This window comes from Saccopteryx leptura, chromosome 2, assembly GCF_036850995.1.
Source record: "Saccopteryx leptura isolate mSacLep1 chromosome 2, mSacLep1_pri_phased_curated, whole genome shotgun sequence".
NCBI classification, from domain to species: Eukaryota; Metazoa; Chordata; class Mammalia; order Chiroptera; family Emballonuridae; genus Saccopteryx; species Saccopteryx leptura.
The window spans coordinates 239,836,442-239,861,932 of record NC_089504.1 but is presented as its reverse complement, the minus strand read 5'-3'; the positions used below and the strand labels follow the sequence as shown (position 1 = coordinate 239,861,932).

At 49.2% G+C, this 25,491-nt stretch overlaps 1 protein-coding gene across 1 annotated transcript in view; it reads right to left on the bottom strand.

The window, feature by feature from the left end:
• KSR2 (kinase suppressor of ras 2) overlaps nt 1–25,491 on the bottom strand; it is a 301,392-nt gene that overhangs the window by 87,444 nt on the left and 188,457 nt on the right. The gene's annotated exons all lie outside the window — the stretch shown is intronic.

Here is a 25,491-nt window from a genome sequence, read left to right as displayed (position 1 = left end):
AGAGGCTGGCGTGGGCTCCTGCCTAACCCCGCAAGGAAGTGGGAGGCTGGCTGGCCTCAGGAAGGACACTGACCACATCCCTTGTTAAAACCAAAGCCAAGGCCCTGGCCGGTTGGCTCAGTGGTAGAGCGTCGGCCTGGCGTGCAGAAGTCCCAGTTCGATTCCCGGCCAGGGCACACAGGAGAAGCGCCCATCTGCTTCTCCACCCCTCCCCCTCTCCTTCCTCTCTGTCTCTCTCTTCCCCTCCTGCAGCGAGGCTCCATTGGAGCAAAGATGGCCCGGGCGCTGGGGATGGCTCCTTGGCCTCTGCCCCAGGCGCTGGAGTGGCTCTGGTCCCAACAGAGCGACGCCCCGGAGGGGCAGAGCATCGCCCCCTGGTGGGCAGAGCGTCGCCCCCTGGTGGGCGTGCCGGGTGGATCCCGGTCGGGCGCATGCAGGAGTCTGTCTGACAGTGTCTCCCCATTTCCAGCTTCATAAAAAACAAACAAACAAACAAAAAAACAAAGCCAAGTGGGACATGTTTTTAGCTTGTGTTATCTTAACACGTGCAAGGTCCCCTGGGCAGGGCAGCCAGAGTCCCTGGAAGGAAGCTAGCAGTGCAAAGAATAAGATCAGGTATCATTTCCATTTGCAGAGAGCTCTGTGTGTGCTGGGCATGTGTGAGTAACTCACCTTACATTCTTGAAACAGACCCCCCCCAAGGATGAGTAGCTAGAACCCCCACCTTGAAGGTGAGGAAACTGAGGCATGGAGAGGCGAAGTCATTTGCTCAAAGTCATATATCCCAGCGGCTGCACAGCAACTGTGAATTCAGGCTTGAGGGACTCTAGAACAGGTGCCCTTGTAAGCAATGTCCCAATGTGGTGGATTCCACATGTCAGTCACACAAGTACCACTTTCCTAATTTTGGTCATGGGCACAACCCATAAAATTATTTATTTACTATTTTGAGTTGACTCTTTTGGTTTGTTTGTTTAAGTACATTTATTTTAAGAGCAAACTCTACATGGAAAACTAGCATCACTTTCTGTATATTGTAGGTAACCATTTAAGATACGTCTAACCAGGTACCATCTAAACCCACAGCAGAATAAAGGGATGGATGGATATATAGATTGATGGATTAGTAAGTAGGGGAGTGGGTGGGTGGGTAGGTGGGTGGATGGATGGATGGATGGATGGATGGATGGATGGATGGATGAATGGATAGATGGATGGATGGATGGATAAATGGATGAATGGATGATGAGTAGGTGGGTGGATGAAGGTAGGTGGATGAACAGGTGAGTGGATAGATGGACAGATGGATAGGTGGAAGGATGAATTGCTAGGTAGCTGGGTGGGTGGATGGATGGATGGATGGATGGAAAGGAGGAAGAAACAATATATCATCCAGACTTCAGACTGGACCTCTATCCCCATTTGGTCTTTTCTTTTACACTTCAGGCTAAATTCCAGTGACTTCCATTATCACTCCACCACTGACTGAGTTCTCGGACTCCTTCCGCAGACCCTGAGCATCATCCCCACGTTCGCTCCATTATCCAGCTCCTCACAGACCTCGAGGGCCCTGAAAGGTGTGAAACCCCAGCAGACGTGATCCAGTCCTGCCCGCCAGGGAGAGAGAAGCCAGGGGCCGGCCCGCACACCAGCTCTCATTTCTCAGGCCAGATGGACAGAGCCGGTGCCCTGTTTTCCGAGCCACAGATGCACACCTCATTCTTCACAGCGATGGTTATGGAGTGGTGTGTTCTTCAGGGAGCGGGGCTTGTCTGAGCCGATCACGGAGCATTTAACCTCCAGCCCATTCAAATCCTCTCTTCGGTCTAATGACACTGGCAGCAGCCATCGGAAAGCTGTTTCCAGAAACCCCAGTTCTACCCTTGTAAAATTTGGGGCTCTCTCTGGGAGAGCTAATGATTTTCCAAGCACTGAAGGGCAGAGAAAACCCGAGAGGGAGGCGGCATGATGTATCACTCAGGATCATTGCCAGTGGGATTTCCTCTAGTTTAACTAAAAACTAAACCAGTGTAAGCCTATTTTACTACTTATTTCAGTTTCTGAGGGAAACAAAACAAGAAGACTAGAAAGGAAAACATTTTAAAAGAGAGAGAGAGAGCTTTCTTCCCACGCCTATCTCCTGTGCGGACTGAAGTCAAAATTGAGAGGAATACATCTACCCTCAAAGCCTTAAAAGGCTCTTGCCAGTACCAGGGGTGGGTGAAGGTGAGACAGCAGTGCTGGCCAGGAAGGTACTCGGCCTCTTCACGCGGAACCCACAAAATGATGCGTCCAGTGGGAGTTTCACCTCCCAGAACATTAATCATGGCTGCCTTGAAAGATGTGTTGAGAGGATTCTGAAGTTCGATAGGGAAGAGCTCAGAGATTGATTGGCAATGTCTGCCAGGGCGACAAATAAAGTAATACTTGCAAGTCGGCTGATGTTTGCTTCTCCTGCAAGGACCCAGACCACACCTTCATCTCTGCCTCACTGCCTCAGGGCATTGTGCTAGGGGGCAAAGGAAGTACTTAATCCATGTTTGCTGAATCTAACGTTATCATGACACAGTCACCCACTCAGTGTTAGGCATCCTGCTGTGAAGTTTACACAGGAAGCGATGCGCCTGGTGCTCAGGGTTCTCCCTCTTCCCACTGCACAAAGGGAGGAAGATATAGGCCTCGGAGGGGCGTGGTGACTTGCCCACACTAGCAGGACCTTGAGTTGTAACTCTACAATTGTGTCCAAGTCCTCCAAAAGCCCCTAAACGAGTGTTCTCAACCAGGGGCATTTTGGGCCCCCAGGGGACACTGGGTAATGTCTGGAGATATTTTGGCTGTCATGCTAGGATGAGGGGGTACCTACTGGCATCGAATGGGGAGAAGCCAGGGTGCTGCTCTCCATCCCACACTGCACAGGACACACCCCTCAACAAAACAATTCACCAGCCCCCGTAGCAAGAGCACCGAGGATGAGCATTCCAGATCCAGATGGGTTTTTACTCCTTCGGGCACCTCTCTCCCCCTGTCACCCCCAACAAAAGACAGAGATGTCGCTCCTGAAGCTCAAATTAGTGGAGAGCAAATCCTCTTGTATTATAATAGGCACATCTGACTGTCTGTTTTGTATCCTAATTATCCTGTTATTTTCAATTACAGCACCTTCTCAAAAGAAGTAGAAGTAATTCAGTTTAGTCATTTGGTTCCATTCCCCCAATATCTAGTTGAAAGGGGTGAGTTCTGTCAATTGCATTAAGCAGTTGCAGCATCATTAGCTGGCGGCCGTAATAATCTCCGTGTGGGTCCATATGTGGGTGTGAAGAGCTGAACTCTCTTGACTTTCTTCATTTGGATTTCATTAAATTTGCCAATGCAAGCCTCAAAGCAAAGGAAAACTGCTTAAGGGAAGGAACTTGGTGGTGGTAGTGGGGGGTTGTCTATAAAAATCGAGGCCTTATCATAACAGAGAAGGCAAACAGCATTTACAGCAATTAAACCGATACAGAAACTTCTGTTGAACAATCAAAATGCCTATTAAGATGTCTCCCTCACCGAACAAAAGATTCCTTTCTACTCTAATTTTCTGATAACAAGTCATGCAGACACGGAGACGGAACTGCAGCCTTCCGTCCCTGGGGGGAGAAGAACAGACAAGTCTTGTCAGATACTTTCATTCCCAGTGCCTGGTAGAGGGGAAGTGTTGGAGGGAAGGAGGGTCTTCTTTCTCCCACGGGTCCCACTGGTGATGCCCTCCCGAGAGTGCCCCGCGTAGAAGGTGACGAACCAGGAGCCCTGGTCTTTGGCATCGCCTCAGTAGCCAGAGACAGAGAGACGTCCCGACAGAAGACACCGACATTTATAAAGCATTCCTGTTATGTAGAGCTTTAAAATGACAAACTCGGGGTCTGACCTGGAAAGATGAAACTGAGTTACAGAGGAGTCAGGCGTGGGAAACACATTTAAAAACAATGAACACCCAGACCCCAGGTAAACACGGGTGATGGCAAAGAGATGGAGGATGAGGGGAAAAAAGAACAGGAGGAAAAGAAATAATAATAATCAGAAGAAAATAATAAATAAAAAAAATAATAGGTGTGCTTTTCGTGGTGTGTTATCACGTCCCAGGCACTATTGTTAAGTAAGCCCTTTGTGTATATATTATCTCATTTAACATGCATGCTGCACTGCCTGCATCCAGGTAACAGAGCAGCAGGGATCCTTCGCCCCATTTCACCACTACGGAGATCAAGAAAGAAGTTAAGCCATTTGCCCAAGGCCACACACAGCAAGGACTGGGGTTTGTTTGTTTGTTTTAACTCAGGTCACATCGCCTGGGCTCCATAAATGACAGCCAATTTCATCCCCATTCACAGATGGGGACACTGAGGCTTAGAAGCCATAAGCAATCGCCTCTAGCCAAGAAGGGACGGAGTGGGGATCTGAACCACAGGCTGCACTCCAGAGTCTGGGAGTTGAACCCACCCTACACTGTCCAGACCTTCTCCTGTTGTCTCAGGGAGAGCAGAGGATATGGTGAGTGCCCATCCCTTTATACTCAGAGAAGAGCCGCAGAGGCCTGGGAGATGCTGTACTAGCCCACCGTTCACTCCTTCTGCTACTCATGCAGTCACTCAATCAACACTTGGTGCAACAGAATAAATTCTAATCCCTGGCACCTGTGAGTGTGTTCCCTCAAGGACAAAAGGAGATTTTGCCAGTGCAATTAAAGATCTTGAGACGGGGCAACTACCCTGGGTTATCCAGCGTGATAATACGTGAAATGGGGAGGTAGGATGGTCAGAGTTAGAGGAGGACACGTGACAAGTGCTGGCCCTGAGGCTGGAGAGGGGCCAAGAGAGCCACGAAATGCCGCAGCCTTCGGGAACTAGGAAAGGCAAGAGAGCAGACTCTTCCCCTAGACAGAGCTTCGAGAAGGAGCCAGTTCCACTGAGACCTTAATTTTTGGGACTGCTGGGCTCCAGGACTGTAAGATAATAAACCTGTGTTGTGTTAAGCGATGGAGTTTCTGGTCATCTTTTTACAGCGGCCGTAGGAAAGAGATATAGTACCTATTTTGTGCTAGATAGTGTTTTAGGAACTGGGGGTATGATAAACAGAATAATCCAGTTCTCTGAGCTGAGAGTCCACAGGAGGAGTAATGAAGTGACACATTTCATGTAGGAAATAAAAAAGTAAGAACTCTGAGGTTTAAGTCAATAGGTAGCTTGAAGTACGTCAGAACAGAGGCAGGGTGCAAAGATGCTGGGGAGGGGCAGTCTCATAATTTTAAGAGCCCCCTCTGGTGGTCAAGGGGAGAATTGCCTTCCAGCCTGTGACAAAAACAGGAGGAGTACCTCCTACTCCCACCCCCATGGGGATCTAAAGCATCAGCCCTGACCCTTATAAGACCATTGTCTCCCAGGCCAGCCCTTTCCCAAGTGAGCTATCATGATCCCACCTTCTGCCCACAATTTAAAAAAAAAATCCACAGCCTAATCAGTCCACTGCCTGGCACAGGCACAATGATCGGCCTCACTTACATACCCCAAGTGGGAATACACTTCTTAGAGCCATTTCTTCATTTAGTTCAACAATCCTATGAGGTCGTTTCCCCAGTTTACTGACAGGGAAACTGAGGATAACTGAAAGCCCACAGCTAGTATTTGGTGGACTTTAGAGTGAACCCAGTTTCCTATCATTCTAAAGCCTCACCACACACACACAATATTACCTTCCTGTACTATATCTCCTTCTAAGACAAGTGTAAAATGTACTTTTTGAAACAGGCAGTACTCGAGTTGGAAAGGACCACAAGAAACCGTCCATTGAAGTCTCCGGGGCTCTACACCCTCCCAGATAGAAGAGGGACTACCCTAACCTTAAATGTCTCCATGGAGATAAAGACCTCTGAGCACATAATACTATTAATGGTATCAGCTAACATTTAGTGAGCACCTACTGTGTGGCAGGACTCAGACTAAGCGCTTTAGATGTGTTATTTTATTTAATCTCCATAACTTTATTTCAAACGGTAGAGCTGGGGTTTGAGTGAGGACACTCAAAGCCCGGGGCTCATCCCCAGAAAGACCACAGATGAAACGGAACTTCCTAGCGGCCCTTAAGCTTCCAGCTCAGACTGAGCGAAAACTTCACAATGAGGCTGCATTCAAATCAATGAGCAAATTCTTTGGGGCCCTGAAACAAAGAAAAACTTAGATCATTGAACGTTTCTTTTGGGGCCACGGGCCAGTCACCAGCTAAAATTTCAGTGATTTATCCAAGGTGCCAACCAATCCTTGATGAATGCTGTTCATGGTATTTTTCACACAGCAGGGAATAGCACTGCTTTAATACCCAATTCAAACAGATCAGATTTAAAGGATGGTTAATTACGTGTGGCCTCGAAAGGTTATATACCTCCATGACTCTTCAAGGCTAAACTAAGTTTGTTTGTGTACACAGTCATAATTTTCATCCTGAGACAATGGCAACCCACTCCCCAACATCCATATTTCACCATCCAGGGGCTGTGATGGCTCTGGAGGTGTCTAGGGGACCACTGGGCACTGGTGAGTGTGTGGATGAGGGTAGGCCCAGATGCCCCAACAGGAATAAGGGACACTGGGGGTTAGCGAGGATAGTGCCGCTCACTGTCGGTGGAAGAGACCAGTCACAGGGACTCCCGGGGATGCCCAGGCACTGGGGCAACGGTGAAGCTGCCTGCCTAGAAACCGGAACACTGCAGGAAGGGAGGTATCAGGCTCAACCCAATCTGCACGGATGTGGGGTTCAAGCCAGAGACAAGACTTTGAGCGTGGACCTTCTCTGGAATCTGAGCAGCGTATTTCTTTCTGAACAGAAGGGGCCTCCAGGTCATCAAACTGACCAGCAGCGTGTGGGATAGAGAGCGTGGGACTCTGAAGGGAGCAGAACTCTGTTCAGACATCAGCTCTGCCACTTCCTAGCTGTGACACCTTGGATACTTTAATCTGAGTCTCAGTTTTGTGTCCTATAAGAAGGAGGTCATAACAGCTCCCTCATAGGACAGTGAGGAGGGTGAAGTGGGGTAATACAACTGGAACAGGGCTCAGCTGAATGCCTGACATATTATTGTTATTATTGTTTTTGTCATTGTCATCATTACTCTTTTCTCTAGAATTAACACACCAGTTAGAACATGACAAAGCTCTCCACGGACTATGATTTAGAGCTGCAGTTGGCAAACTGTGACCCTCAGGCCAAATCCAGCCTGTCACCTGCTTTCATAAATAAGATCTGATTGGCACACACCCACACCCACTCATTCACCTATTATCTGTGACTGCTCCTGCACCAGGACAGTGGTGTTGAGTAACTGCGACAGAGACAATAGGGCCTGCAACACCAAAATTAATTACCTGGCCCTTTAGAGAAAAAGTGTGTCAACCCCTGATTCAGAGTTGTGTAACTCATTTCCTTGGCTGGTTTAGCAAAGATTTTTTATTTCATTTTCTTTTTTAACCCAGCTTTATTGAGCTATAAACTGGCAAATAAAATTGTAAAATATTTAAAGTATACGACGTGATGATTTGATATATGTCTACATTATGAAGGGTTTTTTTTTTCTCTGAAGCCAGCAGACCTGGGTTAAAGACCTACTTCTGCCACTCACCCAGTGGGATTCCTTGGACAATGGCCTGTATTCTCCAAGCCAAAATGTGTAGGCCCACTGGGTGTCACCCCACTGCTCAGCTCATCCTAGCACCCCATGAGGCATGTTGCTTCAATGCCCATTTTTATCAAAGAGAGGAGCCGGGCGCGGGTGTCCAGCCACGGTTCCGACCCACACCCACCTCACCGCCACCCTGGGATCTTCCTCATGCCGCTGCTGAAACTCATGTCAGCTCCCGGAGGCAGGCAGCCCAGGAACAGCGCAATCAACTCTCTCCACTCACTGGCTCCCGTCTGGGCCAATTAATACAATTATCCACTTGTCACTTGATCAAAGCAGAGAGAGGACCCCGAAGATGTGTGAGTTATAATCAGAGGGGTGGTGGCTCCGATCATGGCCGAGGCGGCCGGATGAGGACAGCGCCCTCCTGGGAATGTCCCAAGGTGGAAGCCCACCTGAAGAAGACAGGTGAGCAGTGAGGGCCGCCATGTGGGCAGAAGGCAGGCCAGCGCAGAGACGTCAGGGCAAGAAGACGGCTCACAGTCGCAATCGAGTTCTCTGCGGTCACCCATTTAAATGGTGAAACCAAACTGGAAGCACCTTCAAGATCTCGTGGGAAATCTGGAATATCTTTATTTTAATATTCCCCCCTCCCCAAATGATTCCGCCCTTTTTAAAAAACCATCACTGCTGCATGTCTGAGACATGCGAGCTGGGGTCCCTTGGCTTCTCCATAAATCAAACATGTGGGCAGTGATGACATCACTCGAATCCCAGAGTCACCACCTGTGATTTAGCCGAGTCCCCTTGGATGGCCTCAATTAACTTCCACTGCTGGCCAAGGGAGAGATGATAGCCGAGGCATTTAATTACATTTTATAATGTGCTCACTGCTGAATTTACTGAAGTGTGTCAGGGGTTTCTAACCTTGTAACCAAATGATGGCAGACCAGGGTGCCACACAACCATTATCCTCCGTGTGGGGGTGATAGAAGGAGAATCCAACACGTTAACAGTAAGTCGGGTGGGCATGCCCATGGGGGACAGGGGCGTGACAAGAATTATCAGCACACTGGAATCATCTGATGCCTGTGCCCCCCTCTCTTGCATTATGATTTAATTCTAGGTTCAGCAAACTGTAGCCCACGGGCCAAATCTGACCCACCACCTTTTTTTATAAATAAAGTTTTATTGTCACACAGCCATGCCCATTGTCAATGGTGGCTTTTGCAGAATTAGGGCAGCACTGAGTAGCCACGACAAAGACCATGTGGCCCTCAAAGGCTAAATTATTTACTCTTTGGATCTTAATATAATGTTTGCTAACCCTTAATTAAACTGTGCTGTGGTACAGTCTGGATTTGAAAATTTTAAAAGGTCTCCAGGTGATACTAACCTGGTCTGGGGTCTGCTGGTGGGTTTTACCTGCACGAGCTCATTGACTCTTTGTAACAACCGTGATTACATCATTCCTTCCTGTGTCCTCAGTAACTAGCACAGTGATGGGTGCAGACTGGTGTCTCCACCGATAAAAAATGAACAAATGAGTGAGTGAATGAATGAAAAATCCACCCTGGGAGGTAAGTACCAATGGCCCCATTTTGCAAATGGGAAAACTGAGACTCAGAGGTCAGCTAAGGAAAACGTCCTTCTGGGATTTGAACCCAGATCTCCCTGATGGGGAAGCCCCATTTGTGAGCAGGTCGGTCTCTCTTCTGATAGGAAGGAGGAGAGACTGCTGGCAGAGCTAGTGGAGGGGGGAGGGTTCCTGTGTAGCCTTCCTGAGAGAGAAGCCCTGAGCACAGGGAGAGGCAGCCCAGAGACCCGGAGAAACTCGGGGGCCCAGCCAGCAATGCAGAGCCATCTCAGACCATGGAGACACAGGACCTGTCTCCTTGACCCAAAGGAAAATGCTAATTGGAAGAGGCTGGTGTACTGCACCCTGGCTCAGGCGTAAGTGAGGACAAAACGAGAGTTGACAGACAGAGGCCCCATGCTGCCATCACCACCAGTGCGCCTGGGAAGGGAGAGAGATAGCCAGCCCTGCGCTCCATCAATTTCAATTGTAAATGGTCTCATGCTGAAAACAGACTAACAGAAGCAGCGGTGTCACTGACAGGCATTGGGCAAGGAACACGGCAGACCACGGGCCGAGACTGGCAAGTTGAGTTTGACATTGGGACCCAGAAATACACGAGAAAAGGTGTCCGTGGACAGCATGGTCCACGATCCAGGCAACCCGGAAGCCCAAACCCCCTCTTTTGCCAAAGAAGCAGCAGACTGACATAAGCAAGTGCCTGGCACGTAGTAGGCATGCATTAAAAGACCGCTTTCCCCTTGAGCAATCCCAGTACTTTCTTGTAGCTTTCCTCATCTCCCTGGCCTGAAAAGACAAAGCCTGAGGAAAAGGCTCTTTTGGGACCGAGGCCACGAGTCTATGGAGAAGCAGCGGTGAGTTATGGGGAGGACAGAGCTGTCTAGTTCCCTCTGGCCATTTATTCCCCCCCTATCGTCGTGTTCTCAGAGCGCATCCACAGCCCTTGCTTGCCCCAATGTGATGGATGGGTCTTAAGTTCCCTGCACACTACATCATCAATTACTTTCATATTTATTGCCTTGAACTGAGTCTATGGATCTTAAATCAGAGCTGCTCGGAGTTGCCTGAGCTGAAATTCTCCCCCAGTGGAGATATGGTAGGTTTTTTTGTTTCCTTGTTTGTTTATAAATTATACAGCCACCATGTAGTTAATGTTTGGTGGCAGTTAATTGTCCCCAGAACAAAGGGCTGCTGAGAAGTGCCTCAAACACACAGTCGTTCCGTGGGATTTACTGCCTCAGTGGGCTCTGCAGGGACAGACCAGGCAAGCTGGCTGGGAGAGACCCCAGTTCAACTTGAAGAAACCCCAGACCAGACACCAGGCATCCTCACGTCTGAACGCCAGGAAATAGATGTCCTCCCTCAACCCGTTCCCGAAGACTCAAAGTGCCGTCCAAAGAGATGTCACTCTGTTGGTCGTCTCCGGACATGGTAGAGATGGCCCTGGGATGGGTCATATTCCAAGGTCAAGATCAGGTATACTATATTCCAAGCATCCCTAAGTGGGGCTGAGGTGACGGAGGTGTGGCAGGTCCTAGTCCTGTGCGTGGCAGCCATGAGGGTGAGGCCACCGAGACAGGGCCATGGTTTATCGGTGAGAAGTGTTGTCAGTAACAGGGGTACAAAGGAGGTCCCAAGGCCTTGAGAGATAAGGAAGGAAGCTGACTCTCCAAGAGTGAGACTAACGGCTCAGAGGACAGCGAAACCGCACAGAGCTAAAGCGGTGGTTCCGGGCAGCAGGCGACGGTGCTCCCAGGGGACATTCAACAATATCTGGAGACATTCTGCAGGGTAACAGCTTGGGTGGGGGGATATGTACTACTGACCTCTAGTGGGCGGAGGCCAGGGATGTTGTTAAACATTCTACAACGCATAGGACAGCCCCCAGCACGAAGAAGCATCCAGCTCCAAACGTCAATTGTTTGATAGTTAGGAATCCCTGACCAAGCAGCCAAGGAGGAACCGAGATCCAGAGCCTGACACACTCAGACTAAATACAGTGATAGAGCCCAAGAAGGGCTCAGTCAACCACGAAAGGAGAGGCGAAGGGAGTCACAGGGGCAGGTGTTGGCTTGACCCTCTCAGCCACCCAGGGGACAGGCATCTGTGGCGGCACTGGAGGCCATTGCTTCTCCTTGGAGTAACAGCAGCCTGGCTGTGCATTGGGAAACAGACCCTTCTGATGTCTCAGTCCTAGAGATCTGGGCCAGGCTGCGCCTCCCTCCCGGTACCCCCCACCCCCCAGCCTCTGGGAGAAACCAGCCCACCCACACCTTGATTTTAGCCCCATCAGACTCTTCCCACACTCCTGGTCCCAGAACCGTAAGAGAATACATTTGTGTAGTTATGAGCCACTGAATTTATGATAATTCGTTACAGCAGCAAACGGGAACTAATAGAGCCGTGTGCCTCCCAACTTTTCTTTTGAAGAAAAAGTGTCAATGGGCATTTTTTTAAGCTGCTACTCCATGCCTGGGCATTTTATGTATGGAATCCTCACAGGCACCGAAAAGATCAGGACTATATTTCATTTCACAGAAGAGGAAATTGCAGATCAAAGAAGTTCAATAATTTGCCCAACGCAGCAACTACTAAGTGCAGGAGGGGGAAAGTTCTCCCAACCTCCTTTTATCAGGAATTTCCCGCAGAAAAAAACATAATCTGTCTATGTACCCAGCAGCCTAAAGCAATGTGAATAAGACACAGCATTCCATAAAAATCCAAGGCCCGCCCTTCCTGGAATCAAGCAATTTAAATTTCAAAGCCCACAAGAGCAGGCACCGTCCAGAAAAACTCAAGGTGTGCTCTCACCTCAAACAGTCATTTAGCGGTGTTTTAACTGACCTCAAAAATCAGCTGGCCTCTCAGACTGACACTAGGCACCAGGGTGGAGCATTAGCTATTTGCAGTCAGACACAACTTCAAATGGGACTGAGGACAGTGGTGACAGAGAACGTGAGCTCTGAAGTCAGAACAGTATCTCAGCCAGGTACTGAGAGCTGGGTCTACAAAATGCTTCTCTCGGCCTTTTTAACACCAACTGGTCTAGGTCAGTGGGTCTCAAAGTTCATGGATCACAGTCACCTGGAGGGCTTGGTAAAATACTGATTTCTGGACCTTGGGGTTGTTGGTTCACCGCATCTGGGGAAAGGACCAAGGAATTATAGGATGTTGCTTTACAGGACATTGAGCAGCGTCCCTAGCCTCTACCCACTGGAGGCTAGCAGCACTCTGCTCCCCAACCCATGACAGACAGTGTCTCCAAACAGTGCCAAGTATCCCCCCAGGGAGTGGGGCAACATTGTCCCTGGTTGAGAATCGCTGCTCTAGATCAAAGACACCAGCAATGCACAAGGAGAAGGGAATCATCAAATACGACCCCCAAACATCCAGTGGCTCATGACCATGGTCCAAACTATTTATCAAGGGTTGAGTGGTGGGCGCAGGGCTCCGGACCGACTGACTGCCTAAACCTGAGGCATCGAGAGGTCAGAGCCTCAAGGCTACAGCCACATGGCTCGTTGTCTCCTCAAAGTTGTCGCCCCCCCGACCCCGCCCCCTTCCTTCTCAGAGAAGCCAGCACCTTCCCGGCGCCGTGACTCAGCCCCGTCACGAAGGACAGAATGGCCAGCCCTGGCTACACACTGAAGGATGAGTCTGAGCCGCAACCGCCAACGCTCAGAGACGGTCTGATTGCAGACCTCGGAGAGGAAGCGTAAATTCACAAAGCGGCCCAGCTTCCCCCCCCTCTCAAGCCCGGCACACCAAACCCGAAGGTGCAATCTTCTGAGGGTGTTCAGAAAGCCAGGTGATTGATAGTCGGTGGGGAGAGGGAGGGGTGCCCCAGCCGGGCCTGATGGACGCAATCAGGCTCGTTTTCAGAGCAGCCTCTACGCTCTGACACCTGCCCCCTTTCAACGTGGAGTCTGGCTCTGAATGCGCCCTGGGCCACACCTTCCATCTCCTTTACCTGGTGCCCCTGTTCTTGGAGAAAAGGAACACATCTTAATGATGGAGCTGTTCAATGTGATCGTCCTCAGACAAAGGCAGGATTGATACGCTGTGGGGCGGCACCCTCGCCAGCCTGATCTATGCCTTGCACCTTGGAGCAGGCAGCAAGGCCTCCAGGCGTGTGCTAACAGCTTGGCGTTCATCAATAGGACCTTGATTCTCTAAAGATTGAAAAGGAGTTTTCATGGGCGGATGTGGAGATCCAGCTCAGGGTTTTCCGAGCCCCAGTCAAAGCCTCCAGGTGACTTTTTTTTTTTTTTTTTTTTTTTTTTTTTTGCTTCTGTTAGCTTCTTTTCATCCTGAAATATTATCCTTGAGTGAGGGCAGGCTCTACAGACTGTTCTCCACACCTGCAGGGAATAAAGGGTGATGTGAAGGGCCGAGGGGTTCTGCGGGGAGGGGGTGCCCCTGGCTCCCCAGCGCCCGGGACACTGCAGTCCGGCTTCCTGAGTTCGCATCTCAGCCTTGCCCCGGGCTGGGCCTTGCTACCGTCTCTGAGCTCGGCTACTTCCTCGCCTGCAGCACGAGCTTTCAGATAGCAACCCTGCTTTTAAGTCACGCTGTCAGGGTCGGCCCCGGCTCTGCTGCTTGTCAGCTGTGAAACTTTGGACCGGCTCTTAACTAACATTTCATTTAATACGGAACTGATATTCCCTCTCTGCTTACTTACTTCCACCCAGCCCCAGAGTGCCTCCCATAAGGCGCAAACATCCTGCGCTCACCCATTCCGCCTTTCGGCTGTTGGGAAGGGCGCTTCTGTGAACACTTGTGCGTAAGTGTTGGCTTGAAGCCCTGTTCTTATCTAGGAGTGAAGTGACTGGGGTTGTACGGTCCTCCTATATTGACCTGTTTGAGGAACTGCCGTGGCTGCAGCATGCTGCATTCAGTGGGCTAGATTTGATCGGCGGGCACATCCTTGATCTGGAGCAGCGAGCGATTCTTCAACCAGTGTGCCACAAGATTATACTGCTCACAAAAATTAGGGGATACTTCAAAATGAATGTGAAGCGATAAAAAAAGAAACATTTGGTTGTTTTTGTTTTGTTTTGTTTTTTTTATTAAACAAGAACATCAGAAAAGCAAATGACAAGTCAAAGAAAGTTGTTAAATTAGGCAAATGAGATGCAAAACCAACTTTTATTTCATTGGTGAAAATGCGCTATACAAAAGGCTGAAAGTGCCTGACCAGGCGGTGGCACAGTGAATAGAGCATCGGACTGGGACGCGGAGGACCCAGGTTCAAAACCCCGAGGTCACCAGCTTGAGCACGGGTTCATCAGGTTTGAGCAAGGCTCACCAGCTTGAGCCCAAAGTCACTGGCTCAAGCAAGGGGTCACTCGTTCTATAGTAGCCCCCCCGTCAAGGCACATATGAGAAAGCAATCAATGAACCACTAAGGTGCCGCAACAAAGAATTGATGCTTCTCATCTCTCTGCCTTCCTGACTGTCTGTCCCTAACTGTCCCTCTCTCTGTCTCTGTCACACAAAAAAAGTCTAAAAAGGGTAAAAGTACTGGAGTATCTGCACATTCCTGATACCCTAATTTCTGTGAGCAGTGCATTTAAAACGTGCCAGACCTGCCTATCGAGTCAGAGATACTGACCTCTTTCCCCTTAGACTGTCAAATAAAACAACAACGAAGACTTTCCAGCCTCTAGAATCATAAGAAATAAAATTCTGTCATCTGAGCCACCCTGTCTGTGGTATTTTGTTACAGCAGCCCAAGAGACTGAAACAATCTTCTTGGTGGTCCCCGCCTACCTCCTGCCCGCCCCTGCTGGCTGCTCTCTGGCCCTACAATGGGCTTGGCTCTGGGAATAGGGACACAGGCATAATACAGGTCCCTTTCCTTAAGAAGCCGAGTCCCTTCAGGACATGTTCCTTAAAGACAAGAAAATGAAGAAGAAACTGAGGAATGCTGGAAAGAAAGGTTCCCACAAACAAACACAGGAGAAGGCCCTGGCTGGTTGGCTCAGTGGTAGAGCGTCGGCCTGGCGTGCAGAAGTCCCGGGTTCGATTCCCGGCCAGGGCACACAGGAGAGGCGCCCATCTGCTTCTCCACCCCTCCCCCTCTCCTTCCTCTCTGTCTCTCTCTTCCCCTCCCGCAGCGAGGCTCCATTGGAGCAAAGATGGCCCGGGTGCTGGGGATGGCTCCTTGGCCTCTGCCCCAGGCGCTAGAGTGGCTCTGGTCACGACAGAGCAACGCCCCAGAGGGGCAGAGCATCGCCCCCTGGTGGGCAGAGCGTCGCCCCCTGGTGGGCATGCTGGGTGGATCCCGGTTGGGCGCATGCGGGAGTCTGTCTGTCTATCCCCATTTCCAGCTTCAGAAAAATACAAAAAAAAAAAAAAAACACAGGAGAGGGGGACAGGGAAAGTTGGGAGGGGGGCTGACAGCTTCTCTCTGCCTGCTCACCTTCCCTGCTGGGCTCCCGGGCTGCCAATCACCCTGGAACCCATGGCCAGTTCTCATGCAGCCAGGCCTGTCCCTGTGCAATGCCTGGAGGCCAATTTGTGCTATCCCTGGGTTCAATGACAATGAACTCTTCAAGAACAAGGGACGTGTCTGGTTCACCTAAGCCTCCCCTGTGCTGGCTCAGGACCCGTGTGCTCAGAGTGGTCACTATGACAGATCTAGCTGGGCTAGGCTAGTGCGCACACAGAGGATACCTCTCTCATTTTAATTAATGACAACAGCTGAGATGCATCACTGTACTGTAAGCTTGGGGTGTGTGACCTCATTTGGTCTTCCCAATGACTGTGGGGAAACAGGCCAATATCTCCCCATTTCACAGGAAAGGAAACTGAGCTCAGGGAGATGCACGGACAGTCAGCGGCAAAGCCAGGACCGAGCACAGGGTGGGCAGCCATGGCACGCCCCAAACGACCAGGCCCACACCATCCTCAAGGGGCTGTGCTCTCTCCTGGCTGGGCAGGCTGGCCTCGCTCGCCTCCCTGAGCCCCCTATTTTCTCCCCCACTGGGGGGATTGGATAGCCAAAGGGCAGTCAGGCAAAACTCAAAGCTGCCTGGGCCCATGCAGCTGCAGACGCCCCAGAGAGGAACAAGGAGCAGGCTTGACGGGCAAGGGGTGACGGTGTCAGGCGTATGGCTGACAGGAGATTAACCCAGGGGTTCCATGGATCTGAGGCCAACAGACAGGTGTGACAGGAGGGGACAGGGATTCTTTTTTTTTTTTTTTTGTATTTTTCTGAAGCTGAAAACGGGGAAAGACAGTCAGACTCCCGCATGCGCCCGACCGGGATCAACCCGGCACGCCCACCAGGGGTGACGCTTTGCCCACCAGGGGGCGATGCTCTGCCCATCTGGGGCGTCGCTCTGCCGTGACCAGAGCCACTCTAGCGCCTGGGGCAGAGGCCAAAGAGCCATCCCCAGCGCCCGGGCCATCTTTGCTCCAATGGAGCCTTGGCTACAGGAGGGGAAGAGAGAGACAGAGAGGAAGGGGGGGGGGAGAAGCAAATGGGCGCTTCTCCTATGTGCCCTGGCCGGGAATCGAACCCGGGTCCCCCGCACGCCAGGCCGACGCTCTACCGCTGAGCCAACCGGCCAGGGCTAGGGACAGGGATTCTAACACCACCAGTGCCCTTCTGGAGAGAGCAGGCCAAGGTCTGGGCACCGTGGTTCCCACATACACGACTGAGCTGTCCCCAAGGCCACTGAGTGTGAGTGACAACTCCTGGGCACCAATGCCCAGCCCACGGGAACCACTGACACACAGACCAGCTCGATGCTGCAAGGGAGGCACACCCTCAGTGTTTCCTAAACTGCTGGGGAGGCAGGAAGGCGTCGGGGTGAAAACATCAGGGTCTGAATCCGCGGCCCACAGCTTACAAACAGGAAACATCGTTTCACCTCTCCGAGCCTCCGTTTCTCCATCTGGACATCGAAGCTGAAAATGGGGCCCACGTCCTACACCTCTGCAGTGACAATGGTCCCACCAAGTGCCGACCACTTGCCTGCGTTTCATTAAAAACTCGCCTTTGAACTTCAGTGGTGGAGTTGAGCGGCTGTGACGGAGACCACACGGCAGCATTTCTCCACGGCGGCGCCCCTGACACAGGGGGCCGGATCCACCTTTGTCATGAGGGCTGCGCTGTGCGCTGTGGGGTGTTGAGCAGCATCCCTGGTCTCCACCCGTGAGACAGACACCCCCTTGCCAGTGGCCACAACCAAAGATCCTTCAGACACGAAGAGCTGGAAAAATCACCCCCGACTAAAAACTCCTGCCATATGGCTCACAAAACCTCAATTATTTACTATCTGGTCCTTTATAGAAAAAGTCTGCCAATTCCCGAGCTTACTCCACTTCCTTGCTGCACAAATAAACAGCCCTGGGGATGAGGCAGAAGGTCCCGATCTTCCCAGACACACCAGCTGGGCAGTAGCAGGCCAGGGACTGCCTGAATGAAGGATTTTCTTATTTTTATGTTTTCTGAGCGTTCTTTCTACCATATTCCCTGGCCTCCAGGGTAGGAAGATTTTGAGCTTTTAGGGAGTCTAAATCAGTACGATTTTATAGGGTAATTTGGCAACATAATTCAATAGCTTTATAAATACGCATGCTCCGTGACACAGAAGTTATATATTCTTTTATAATTGCCACCTAAGGAAATAATCGCGGCTGTACACAAAGCTCTGTAGTTATGTAGGCTGTGTTGCAACTGCAGGAGTATTTAGAGTGCCCCCAGATTAGAAATCAACCCAAATGAAACAGAGGGTACAGGACGAGGAGACACCACGTAGCGATTAACACGGGTCCCAATTAGAAAAAATACACACACGCATTTCCAAGTTTTATAGATAAGGATGTAAATAGGGAAAGGTCCTTAGCGTTCCTGAATGTTAATAAGAACTCTAAGTAGGGAGATTACTCTGCAATAGATGGTTATTAGTAGTGTGTAAAAAAAAAAAAGTAATTGTTAATTTTATCGAAGAACTTGAAAGACACCTCTCTTCCCATCCCTCCTCCTACCCCAGGCATCACGTGTGGGCTTGGAGTTGTGAAGTGAATGAAACGGGGAGGAAGCAAGAATCCTCAGGGAAGGGGGAGGGGGAGGGGGCAGAGAGAAGAGAGGAGGGAGGAGGGAGGGGGGAAGGTGGGGAATCTTGAAAGGAAGTTTGAGCCGCTCTGACTTAGCTCTGATTTACAGGAAAGCTTAGAAAACCATACAGGGCATGGACAGGCCAGGGGTAGCTTATGGTTTCTCTTAAGGTTTCCAAACTGGTGAAGTTAAGATGTGTACCTCCCAAATAAAGCATTAGCACTTAATCCCTGCCTCAGGCCCCGTGCTCTGAACCAGGCTAAAACCACCAGCATTGTGCTCAGAGACCTACATACAAGACGCTGTGACACTCACTGACCCAGCAATAACTTGGATGAAATGTGGGAGTGAATAAATAAATTATGGTGCATCCAAAGAATGAAATATTCTGTTATTAATGCCATAAACATAGGTGTCCGGATCTGAAAAGATGTCCTTACCATACTGCTAAGTGAAAATATGCAAAGTACAGAAAAACACATATTTCATTCCATTTAAAAGGAGAACGCTACTAGATGCATAGGAAATATATTCAGGAAGGGTATGCTCAGACTGGATTCAGTGGACACATCCTGGTGGTGGGGATTTGCTCTTTCTACTTGGTAAACTATGTTCTTTAAATTTATTGCAATAAGCATAAAATGTCTTTTTGATTTACAAATTAAGTTGCACTGGCCTGTAGTGGTGCAGTGGATAGAGAATCGACCTGAAATGCCCTGGGCTTGCCCGTTCAAGGCACATGAGAGAAGCAAGCAGTGAACAACTAAAGTGAAGCAACGATGAGTTGATATTTCTCGCTCCCCAACTCTCTCTCTCTTCTCTCTGTAAAATCAAGAAATAAATTTAAAAATCTTCTAAAAAAATTTAAGTTGCAAAATTCTGGAGAAAAATTTCTCTAAGACGCAGAATAAAGTGCACAAATGGATAACTGCAAATTGGCTGGACCTGTTCAGACTGGAGTTAAAAACAAAACAAAACAAAACAAAACAAAAAAACACTCCCAAAGTCTCTGGAACGCATCTCTCTCTGGGCGCACTGCTCAGAACTTTAGTCGTCCTATGATAACACGTGAATTTAATATCACTATTGGGAGTCAGTGATGGATCCTGCTGAAGAAGGAACCCAACAGGATCGGAGGAAAGGCGACTGGCATCTTCCCCTGGAGCACGGTCACTTAACGTCTTCCTGCCGCACTTCCGTGCATCAGCCGCGGCAGCGTGGGGAGAAGAAAATGAATCAGCATCGCAGGGCTCGCTTTTTAATTTACACCATGACATAATTTTGATGGTCACTCCTAAGTGTTTAACCGGTGTTTATTCTGGAAATGTCACCAGTGCCTCTGAAATTTACTTTGATATTCTGAGTGTTATCTCTCTATTTAATGAGGGAGTGTGGCAGGAGATGGGTCTGCCTGTCCTGACATCTCTCGAGGTGCTAAGACAGGGCCTGAATGTCACACCAGTGGTGGCAGTCAAGATAAATTCATCTTAAAAGTAAATCTAGTTTGTTCTCCTCTCCTCTCACCCCCACATGCACACTGGGGGTACCCACGGTACCCCCCTGGTCTCCAGGGTGCCCCCCCAGTCCAGTCCGCCTGCCATGGAAGGAAGAATCTTAGGGTAGCAGCAGAGGTGAGCACCCAATCTCTCTCTTTTTGGGGGATAAACCCAGAGTGCTGAAAAAGCATGTTCCCTTCTCTCCAATCACTCACACTTCCATGGACACTATATTTTTTTTATCTAGAACAACATGTTGTGTTTTAAAGATATTGGAGTAGCTCGGGCTTAGGGGTTAAATCCCTCCCAGGGGCCCAAGGTCTTGAAGAAGGATAACAGCTGCTAACCAATGTTAAATGCTTGGCTGTTCTTCGCCACTCCTCTGCCTCTCCCATTACCTGCCCATCCCCAAGTCTTTGGTCTTCAGTAAAACATCCTGGCCGTGACGTTGGGGACAAAGCAGACTGGACAGACCCATGCAGGTACAGAACACTGGGGCGGCGTTAACACAAGCGTACGCACCTCTCACAACCCAGCCAACAATAAATTTAAACAGGCTTGATTTATTACACCCTCAAAGTGTTGGTTTTACCAAAAAAAAAAAATCTAAATCAGACCTAGACCAGTTGGGGAGACAGCTCCTAATACTGGCAAAGCCCACACATTAAGAAATTAAATCATGATCAAATAAAAGATGAAGTTCATGTTTCATAACTCGAACATCTCCTCTGCGTCTGTCTTCTTCTTCTGGTCTGGAGCCATGTGCTCTTGCCTCCTAACATGCCTGGCAACTATTTTATTGAATTCCTAAAATTGTATATGAAAATTGAGATAATTTGTGTTTCTGGTTGATGTTATCTTTCTCCGGAGAGGACTGAAATTTTGCTTTTGGCAGCAGTTAAGAGAGGGGGCAAATCACATTAATCTAATCAGGAATCAAGCAGATTGGAAGCTTGGCTTCATTTTCTTTTTATAAGCACCAGTCTATTTCTAGTTGACCCCTGCTCCAAGAGTCTAGCCCCGTAGGTCCCTACTGGACACTCTGGTATTCACCAGGGTCTCCTTCTGTTCGTCTGGAGCTCCAACTTTGTTCCTCCGCAACATGAGGTGCAGAAGGTCTCAGCTGCCGAGTCTTCGAGCTGCCATGTGGGAAGGAGCCAACCCTTTGGGAAAAGCAGCACTGAACTTTGGGCTCACTTCTCCTGTTATCTCCTTTCTTTTTGGACTCTGAGTCACTTGTGATTCCTTCAAATAGAGTTTTAAAAATATTTTGTCCAGCCCTGGTCAGTAGTGCAGTGGATAGAGCGTCGTCCTGGAGCTGGGTACCAGGAATACAGGAGGCAAGCCATGAGCGCCCCCTGGAACACAGGTGTGAGAAGAAGACAAGTAGATGAATCATTACACTGCATGGCTCAGCAAGTGCTCTGATGGAGGGAGTTTAAGGTGGTACGTAGTTCAAAGCACAGGTTTTGAAAAACAGAGCTGATATTAAAACTAGAGTTTGCCAGTTGCTGGTCTGTAACTCTGGGCAAGCTGCCTGACCTCTTTGAGCCTCACTTTCCATTTATTTAAATGTCATCATGCAAATCAGATGGTGTAGCCCAGTGCCTGGTACAGGCAGAAGCCCCATGGACCCTCGGGAGTGAACACTGGTTGAATTATGAAATGATACCTCGCATTTGCCCATTTATCCATGCCCTTCTTTATTCCAGAAAGGATTTAAAGCTGTTCACATTTATGCATTATAAAAGAAAAAAGTGTTTTTGAATGAGCTAATAGTAAAAGCTGGGCAAGAAGGAAGGAGAAGGGACATAACTCCTGTACTGATAATTGTGAGAAGTAGGCCAACGATTTGGCTTTGAGCTTCCTGGTGGCCAGAGCAAAGAGCGAAACACAATTAATCACCTGACTCAGTCACTGGTTCCATAACATAAAAAACAAAACCCGAGTGTGTAAGAATCACAACTCTTTCTGTTCCTGGCATGCTAAATAAATTACTTCAGAGGTCCTCAACAGGACATTGATCCCTAGAGCAATCAACATCCCCAACAAGGCCCTCTTGGGCTGTTCTAAAATGTCATTCAATGAAGGATGAGAAAGTAGAAGAACCAAAATGTAGGTCAGTGAAAGTCGTTTTATAGAAAATCCAAGTGATACAGTCCTGGCATCACAGAGACTTAGTTGGCATTTCAAGAAGAACTACTTATATCTTCCATAAACTCTATTTCCTTCAACGTTTTGCAGAAGAAGAAACATCAGCAACCATCCTACCAAAAAGACTGTCCAAAGCTTTGCTAAGTGTGCTACCATTTGCTTTATTGTCCAGCCCCAGGGGCCCACACAGAAGTGGGTCATGGAAGTGCTCACACAGAGGCCAAGGGCATCCCTCTCTGTAGTTCTGGGTTCCTTCCCGCACCCAGAGGAAGAAGCAAGGGAGACACTAATGTTCTAAGGAAGTGGTAGCACCCATGACCAATGTCTCTCTCAGGAGTAACCTCTCTCAGTATCTCCTTATAGAAACACTAATCTACTGCAGTCTGAGGGATGACACATATTGTGGGTGCTCAATACTGCATTCCACACTTTGAGAACAGCATGTGCAAAGGTCCTGGTGTAGGAGAGACTATGGTGGTATGAGGGGCAGGAAGAAACCAGTATGGCTGGAAAAGCAAAAGTGGAGGTGAAGAAGAGAAAGAGAGGTAAGTGAAGGGGAGGAGCTGGAGAGGCAGGGGCCAGAGCATACACTGAGGAGTTCTGTCTTTCAGTGAAGACAAGTGGCAGTCATGGAAGGGCTGTAAGCATGAGTAACCGGTCAGACTTGCCTTTGGCCCAGATCCTGTTGGCTGAGGCATGGAGAATGAACTAGAAGAAGGCAGGGAGAGGAGTTGGGAGGCTGTGGCTGTGGTGGCAATGGCTTTGACCCAGCAGGGCACATGTAGATAGAGAGAAGCCATCTGAGACTTATTAAGGTTTCGTGGGAGTTGCGGTTATTGAATAAGGGCAGGAGAATTGTCCTGATGGGCACATGGATGGGTGTTATTAACAGCTAGAAAAAGTGGGGGTGGGACCTGCGTCTTCTGCAAAAAAAGCAGGACCCTACAGATACAGGACAATGGTCGTTTCCTGTTGGTACAGAGTCACCAGACCTGAGGATTTGTGACCCAGGCAAAGAGCCTTGTAAGTCATGAAAACGCTTCCCAGGCTGATGGGAGATTGTGGAATAAGAACCTCAGTAAATGTTTGTTGATGGAATGAATCAATATCTGAGTCAGGAGCTGCCAGGGAGGTGCCCTTTTCAAACTACAAGCCTACATGATGGCCGACCCCGTATAAATATTTCCATGTTTGAAAAAGTCTAGACTCTTATTTTATGATAAAAAATAAATAAAAACAAAACTTCCTGATTTGTCTTTATGATTATCATTAAAATAGGTCTTCTTCATCAGGAAAACATCTTGACTTTTATGTACATTTTTCACGCCTAATTATTTTTCTCCATCTATATTCCAATACGCTAAATATTATGATAATAAATCTAGATGATCTTCAGTTGGTTCCTTTTCTAAGCATACTAAGTGCTAATTAACACCCGGAACCCGGTGAAACCTCAATGTTTTCTATGTACTCACAAATAAGATGAATCAAGTTACTTGAGGGTAAAACGGGGATAATTATCATTATTTATCAAATGTGAAAATACACAGAAAGTACTTTTAAGCCCAAAAGCACAATATAAAATGTGAGCCACTATTATCGTTTGTTAAACAAAATTTCAAAGTTAAAAAAAAATCATGAAAGCCCTCATAAAACATTTATTTTGGAGCAGAAAAACAGCTTCCTGGTATACTCACACACACAAAAAAAAAATTAGCTAGTTGCAAAGACTCTATTTCCAAATCAAGTCACAGTCGGAGAGGTTCTGGGTGGACATGCGTTTGGAGGGGATGCTATTCAACCCACTACAGGAGACAAGTCAGGGATGAAACGCCCCCTGTGCTCCACTCCCCAGGGTGCACCCCCATGTGGGGCGGTCCTGCTCCCCAAGCTGGGGTGGTCCTGTTCAGAACGTGCCTTTTCTAATTCACACAAAGATGGTGCGACGTGGACCAAAAGCAGCCCTGCCTGGCTCTGCTTCCCACAACTGGGAATCGTCTGGATTACTGGTCATCCTGTTTCCCTTCCGGCTGTCACTCCACGAGGGCAGGGACTCTGTCTGTCTGGCACACCGAAAGCCTAGCCCAGCGCCTGACATGAAGAAGGCGGGTGCTCAGGGAACGTACAGCAGATAGGGAGTCGGTAACAAAGAGTCTGCCTTGACCTCTGACAGCTTATCCCATGATGAGTCTCTGTCCCCCAAAGCTGAAAAGCAGTGTCAGTCTATCCTGTGGGGAGAGGCAAGGAACCTCATTTTGAGGGATGCTCTGGGCACTGAGCTGGTCCTAAGTGATCAGTGATCTCACAGGAGGAGAAAGACAGGACGCCCAAGACGGAGCACAGACCCACTGTGGGGGCCGCAAGCCAGAGTCCGCCAGGCCTTCCTCGGCTGTGGACCCTGCACAGACCAAGCACAAACACAGCCAGCTGGCAGGCCGAGCTTCAAGGGAGAAAAAAACGGAGCACAGACCCACTGTGGGGGCCGCAAGCCGGAGTCCGCCAGGCCTTCCTCGGCTGTGGACCCTGCACAGACCAAGCACAAACACAGCCAGCTGGCAGGCCGAGCTTCAAGGGAGAAAAAAACTCACTCTACGCAGAAAGGGGCTAGAACAAGATGCCCCCTGATAAAGTCGTATAGGAGCTGTCTCTCCTCTCACGCTGCTACTGTGCGCATATACTAGTGAGCAGGAATTTCCATCTCGAGTCATATTCCCACGGCCAAGAGAACGGGCCACTGGGAAGGCTGGGACTCAGCGCTGGGCCCGCTTAGAGCAGCCATGCCCAGCACTCAGCGGTCAGTGGTCCTGGGAACCCTGGCATCCTCTCAGTGAGCTCCGAGTAGATGATACGATTCCCGGCAAGGAGAATGCAAGTATTGAGATACATCATCTCCATCTTTCTGGAAAACGGGAGTCAGGCCCCAAACCAGCCCCTCTGGCCATCCTGAAATTGGGAGGCACGACAGCCATAAGCCAAAGCCCATCTGACGGAGGTGAGCGAGGCCCAAAGCAATAGATCCTGACACTGGGCCATGGATTTTCAAGGTGACACCACATAAGTGTTCAAGATGTTATGGATGTTGCTGCCCCAGCAAAGCAAACATGCCACCTGCACCCAGGCAAGTGCACCCTGCAGAGAGCTGATGCCCAGCCAGTTTCCCAGGGCAAAGGCCCTCGGGACAAGCCAGACCCCGTCGCTAGAACGCATGGGCAGGAGGAACAGGGCCTCCCATCTTCCCCGTTCTCTATACGGGCTTGCTCCTCACTGTCTCCCATGGCCAAGCTTTTCTGCCGTTAGAAACACAACCAAAAATAAGAAAATGTATGCAGAGAGAAGCAGAGGAGAAAAAGGCATCATAAATTTCAAATAATGAAAGGCGAGGAGATGGTTAGGAAGAGATTAAAGCCAAGCGAAAACTAAAAGAGATGAATGACCCAAAAGCCGAGAACGGGCTCGTATTCCAATAAATAGGAGACATGACGAATTTTTACCTTAAATCGTGAGACAAAAGAAAGGAGATTTAAAA